We start from the raw sequence: 6,545 nt of genomic DNA, 5'->3' as shown, positions 1-6,545 counted from the left end.
AGAGAAATAATAGGAGGGTGTGGACCCAACTTTGTGCACCCTTCATTCAACAGCCTTCCTTCTTTCTCTTTTCAATCAGATACCATGTCTGCATCAGGAAATGGTGTTGAAATAATCTTCAGATATTTTATGTGTCGCAACGCAAGGTTTCTCTTGAAACGCACAATTTTCTTATCAAAAAGAATAAAAATCCTCACTCCTTTTCAGGAAGTATATTATAAAATCTTATTTGATGTGTACTGTTCTATAAACTATAAATGACTGCTGCTTAAATTACTTTAAAAATCAAAAAGAAGATTGTACTACCTGTTAGCCTTATATAAATAGTATTTCTGTTCTTCGTGACACGTGAAGGCGACAAAAGAAAAAAAATTATTCATTTTCTAGGCATTCTCAGTTTTCTTCCTACCATAATGAACCACAGCACATATTTCTAACTAAGAGGGGACACAGGGTGTTTCTTAATAAAGCTGTTAGGTTTGGAGCCCATTATCCTGATTTTTCTGTGCTGGCTTATAAAAATGTGTCTGTCACTAACCTGGGAATATAAGCAAATATGTCAACAAAGTTAAGCATGTTGCAAGGCAGGTCAGGACTCTACAGGGTCTTTTACCACAAATCACAGCAGACACAAAAGACTGGAAATATTGGAAATTGATTTTCTTCTTGTTTAAAATTTGAAATTAACTTTATTTTCCTTTACATTTGTAGATTCTCTAAGTAAACATCATGGGATTCAGGACTTTTCATGCATCAGGATGAAACAACAGTAGATACACTGCTATTTTGAACCATATATTTTAATATTCTTAACATTGTCATCTACAATTTAATGGGAATTGCCACTCAGGAACACAAAGGATAAATTTATATGTGTAACTCCATGAAACTTACAGGTAGATTTCTAAACCCTGTTCTTTGAATCTTTCACTGAACAAATAAAAATTTTCCTTGTTAACTGTACCTCCAAACTGCAGATAAAAAAATCAGAGATCAGTGTGACCCTACAAGAGGACACTTACCATGGGCTGTACATATTCTAAGTGGAATCTATTAACAGTTTGGTAAGGGCAATCAATCATCATCAATGCTTTGCCAGGGAACTGATTTAATAGGGTTGCTGTTAACATTAAAGCAGACAAATTTTAAGAACATTTGAAAAAATTATGTGAACACGAAAGCAATGCTCATGGATATACATGCCTCTTGTAAAATTAAATCAATAATAACCACGATAAAAATACAGCTTAATAAAATATGCAGCAACTTTTGCAATAGCTTGCAAAAGTAAATTTTACTGACAGTCAGTAAAAATTAGTGGTCATTCTGGTAAATAGCTTTTCCATCCTTGCACTAAGTAAAGAATAGATTATACATTTCCTGAGAAGATTTTTCTCTCAGGCCAAAAATAGAGGAATGAGAGTTTGGAATTCACTATTTTGAAGTAGAGACTCCAGAGGAGGGAGTGTTTCATGAAAGGCAAATGAAATATTAAAATAATCTAAAAGCATACTAGATTAGAACAGCAAAAAAACCTCAGAACTAGCTTTTTTAGGACCACGCAGTTGGGGCTTGTAAAAACAATTTTGTTCTTGTAGATGAAACATGAGCATAGATATTCTTTCAACATGATTATATAATTTCCATCTTTTTTTTTTTTTAAGGTGGTCATTTTTCTTGTTCTTTGACGGGTGTGGGACCTTAGTACTTCATAAACTCAAATGTATTTATCTTTGCTGCATCACTGGTACTGTAGATAATTTTATTTGAATAATGAGCTATACTTTAAATCTGATGTGTTTCTACATTGCCTATGAGTCAGCCATTCTGATTTAGACATTTTTCCCAGTATTTTCATAGCTATCTCAGTCTCTTCCAGAGGGACACACACTGCCCACAGCAACTTTATCTTCTGATCCTGACAACCACACAGCATACTTCTCTAACTTGTTCACACCTTCCTCACTCCAGTGAAAGTTGTTCCCTGTTGTACCAGCCTCTCCCAACCCAGCTAGAAATTCAATAAAGGAGGTCTCCTTCTTCAGGTTTTGAAACCTGAGTGACCACAGAATAATTTTCATGGGAAGAAGCCCCTGAAGGAAACCTTGCTCAGCCCCTCACTTAAGTTGAGCCAGCATATCAAGGGCAGCAAACAAGAAAAGAAACCCTTCAGGACACAGCAGACAAGTTTGAATGTACACAGAAAAGTCATATACCTCCTGCAATGCTATAAATCCAGTTAAATATAAGTGTCCATGTACTGCTCTTTACCCCGAGAAATGTGCCAGGAGATGCAGTGAGAGTACTTAGGAGCCATGTGTTTGTCTGCCCTTGCAATAAATATTCTTTCTTGGCAAACATTATAAGCACAGTTTGTTCCTATTTGCAGCCTCCATGGCTTTTGCTCATGGAGATATGAGGGCCAGAAATACCCAAACCCTACTGCTTTTTTTTTTCTCTAAACACTGTGTTAAAGAAAGAAAGGTGGGTAAAAATGCAATTAAAGATGTTTAACATATGATATGTTGGCAACCCTGTAGGCAAAGGTTTATTTGCATCTCCTAAGCTAACTCTTACCATAGCACTTTTGGAAAAGTCTCACAGAGGTACCTCTGCACAGCACTTTCCTGTTCCCATCCAAAATCCAGCCCTGTTGATCATGGCTGGATGTCTCCCACATGGACTATCTCGCCTTCTTCTTGGAGCGTGTTTGCATAGACATCCCTCAGTCCTTGGGGCTCCACAGCCTTTTCAAAAATTACTCCCATGGCTTTCATGTGTGTCATTAGAGCAGAAACAAAATCCCCATGCTACAAAACTTTGAAGGCTTTGCTTAAAACCTTTCAAGGTGACTAATACACAGGCTTCACAACCCACAGAGAAAGTCTTCGCTTGAAAATTGCAGCTGAATTAAGAGCACCCAGTTTAGAAGCAATTAAAAAAAAAAAAATCTGAGAAATCACATGAGAAATACCTCACGGGCTGTACTTCACAAACCATTTCTCCTCACAGGGTGGATGAGGCTGGAGCAGCAGCTGGTTGTGCTCACATCTTTTCCCGCCCTCGCTGCCCCTCAGCCATGGGGCACAGGCCTCACCAGCCAGCTCTCCTCAGGGGCCTGCTCCCTGCTCCCCGACCCTTCCACCTCCCTGTGTGCTCTCTCCATCCTTCTCCCAGGAGCACGGGGACAGCACTGCCCTCTGATTTCCCAGAATGGAAAAGAATTTCCCAACTCTTTCTGAAGACAGAAGCCATGCCTGCTGTCCTGTGGCCAGCCCCGAGCTGGCCCCTGCCCGTGGCTGCTCACCCATCCCCTGGCACTCCCACACCGGCCTTCCGTTTGCTGCAAATAAATAGGGAAATTAATTATTTTCTTATCATTTCTTGCTGTTTAAGAAGAGACAGAAGAGACAATAAGATCCTTCAAATGGAAAATCATATATTACTTATGATTTCCTGAATTTACCAAGGACTGGTTTTTTTAACTCCATCCCCTAACATTAAAACTCCTTTAAATTTGTTTCTTATTATTTCAATTATGTTAAGGTATTTCTTAGAGAAGTATGGGGTTTATTGCATTATTCCCATAAGAGTAATAAAAACACTCATCTATTACCTGTTCTGGACAATCACACTTGGTATAAAATTGGCTTTATTAGGTACATTATGAGGTAGATTGTTTCCTTTTCCTTATTTTCTTATTTTCCCTTTTATGAATTACTTTTCCATCTACAGGTTCAAGAGGTTTAAGAATGATAAATTCCATGTACCTACCAATCTAATATTTTGCAATGTAATTTATTTCAATTTTAAAAATATGTCTAAAATCTAAACAATTTGCTCCAATCCAGATGAACTAACATTACTCAGATCCTTTATTCAGATTCCTGTTATTCCAACAATGAGAAGAAAATCTCTATAAGAACAGAATGAGTTAGCCAGGCAGTTATGAGACTTTTATTTTGCTTTCACTGCCAACTTCGCTGCTTTATGCTAAAGTTACAATTTTATTCTAAGAGAGCATTTGCTTGTGTGAAAAAAAAAAAAAAAATTCCTTTCTTGCTATGATTTTAAGAAACAGAGCTGATATTCTGGGAAAACATAGCTGTGTCCATAAGACCTGAGCATTCCCTTTGAATGTCTGACAATTTACTGGTTAGCAGAGCTATCTGTACATAAAGATTTATATCTTACATGACTATACTTACTTGCTAAATGATAAACATTGAAAATGTAATAAAAATTATGAATGTGCAACATAATTTTAAGTAATGCAAAAGAAATAAATGCATAAATTTACTATAATTATACTTCTTTCATTTCTATATGTATTTCTAAGCATATTTTTCCCAACTGGAATCAAAACAGTTATGCTCCAATCGAAAAAAACTTTTAAGTAAAATAGGGGGGGGAAATAAAAACTCAGAAATCAAATATGCCACATGTAGTACTTTCAATTAAATAAGTACAAATAAATTATGAAAGTCATGTAACAATTCTTGATTTTAGGATTACTTAACTAAATGCAATAGTGAAAGTCAGCAATTAATTATAGTGTCATATATAATATTTGGAAGTCTCATAATTCTAAATTTTCCTTCCTTCTTTTTTCCTTTTGCAGACTTGCTTACAATCACCCTGCAGCTCTGATTCCTGCTGAGTCCACAAGGATTTTTATTGGACTTGGAGTACCTGCAGGGTGCTTAAGGTCTGTTTTCCATCTCCTCCCCTGCTGATGATGGCTGCAATTCCATTAAAGCCTGGTCAGTACAACTCTGCAAATGTCTCTGTATTGCTGTGAAGTCTTGGTTTCCTAAACTGGCATCTCCTGATCCTTGGACTGGGCTGGGCAGGGAGGTAACACAGCTCAGAGCAGCCAATCTGCTACCAAACCCTCACCTGCTGCATGGCAGGAAACAGGTCCTACCTTCAATCTACACATTGTAAAATCAAGGCAAATAAACTAAACCAGTTTCAATGTGTTCCAATGGGTAATTGTGTGATTTCCACATAAAAGCAGTACAGTTTCTCTCTGAATCAACCTCTCTGGTGCTGCAATGTTTTTAACCCTTTCCAATGCACTGGAAGGCTAGGAAATGTTGGTCTGCAGTGCTATTAAGGCCATACTACCATGGATATCTATATTTAGCGCTCATCAAAAACAAAGAGCTCAATAAAAGGTTTTTAATTAAGTTAGAAATCTATTAGAATTTCCAAGTAAATCCTTGATTAGATATTGTCTTTGTCTTTATTACTCTCAAAGACGACCAATATTCTGTCTAGAGCACTTTAGTCCCAGGAGGAATGTTCCCACACCTCTTGCTTGTATCAGCACATGGCACATATTGGAAAGGTATTGTTGAGGATAAAATTAAATAGTAGGGTTGTAAAAAGATTTTATTTCTTGCTAATGAGTTCATTCATTTTTTTGCAATGGCAGCAGATTAAGACTAGTGTGTTTAAATAACATTAAAACATCCATAACTTTTATAGGTTTTGAATAGCAAAGATGTCAGCAGGTGCAAAAAAAAGTGAACATTTCAGAGGAAGACTTGCAGGCTGTTCTTTTTCAAGTCATCTGTCACAGGCTTATTTCAAGTTTGTGCTGTCAATCAAAACCTACAAGATTTTTTTGAATTAGTTATGGGGATACAGGTAGGTATTGGAGGGTCTGCTATTCTGTCATAGGTAAGCAAGAGCCTTTTGTTTGCTTTGTAGAACTGAGATTAAATTTCAATTAATGCCCTGTTAACAGATTATTTCCAATTTCCTTAATCCTTCATGAAGATTTGCACCTACACTTGAATGTGTGCTTACTTGCATGATCTGCACATAAATGTTTACCTCCCTGTTGCTTTTCTTCTCCACTCAGTCTCACCATTTTTTTTTATTAAATTGCTTCCTGATGGAGTGCAAGTACAGGAAATACCATTTTTTATTTAAATCTCTGAAAGTAGATAAATTTATAGTGAATACTTTATGTAGTTTTGTTGCAATCATCACATGTAGAAACAAAAGTGAACTACTTAGAAAAAAGTTTGCTTGGAATAATGTAAAGATGAAACATTTTCAAAGTCTATTTGAAACTTTAAGTCAAGCAAGACTTTCTCCATTAGCTAAGAGTCCCAGTAAGAGCTCCAATACAACAATAATTATTAGTCTATAGGAAGAGAGTAGATATTGGGATTTAATATACCTGAGATGTTGCTGCTAAAAAGGCAAAAGCATTTTTAGTGAATTCTTATCAATAAAAGACCGCTTGATACAACATTGTCAAAACATGGAAGCTCTGATTTTTCCCAGCTCCACCCTGAGGGAGGTTGAAAATTGTTATCTCTTATGAGAATAATGAGAAAAGAAGATTAGTATCTCTGTTCTGAGAGTCCTCAAGGAAGATTTTTCCTTCACACAGGACATCTTCATAAATGAACAAAGCACACAGATATCTAGACAAAGATAGCATGATACTTCTCCCCTCCACTCCCATCAATCGACAAATCCAATGAAGTTAGAAACTACATTTCCAAGTGCCTTTCTCTTTCCTT

The sequence above is a fragment of the Pseudopodoces humilis genome, chromosome 8 (genome assembly GCF_049639895.1).
Source record: "Pseudopodoces humilis isolate 2021_Gansu_Grassland_sample_001 chromosome 8, ASM4963989v1, whole genome shotgun sequence".
Lineage (NCBI taxonomy): Eukaryota > Metazoa > Chordata > Aves > Passeriformes > Paridae > Pseudopodoces > Pseudopodoces humilis.
This window is presented reverse-complemented; position numbering follows the sequence as displayed.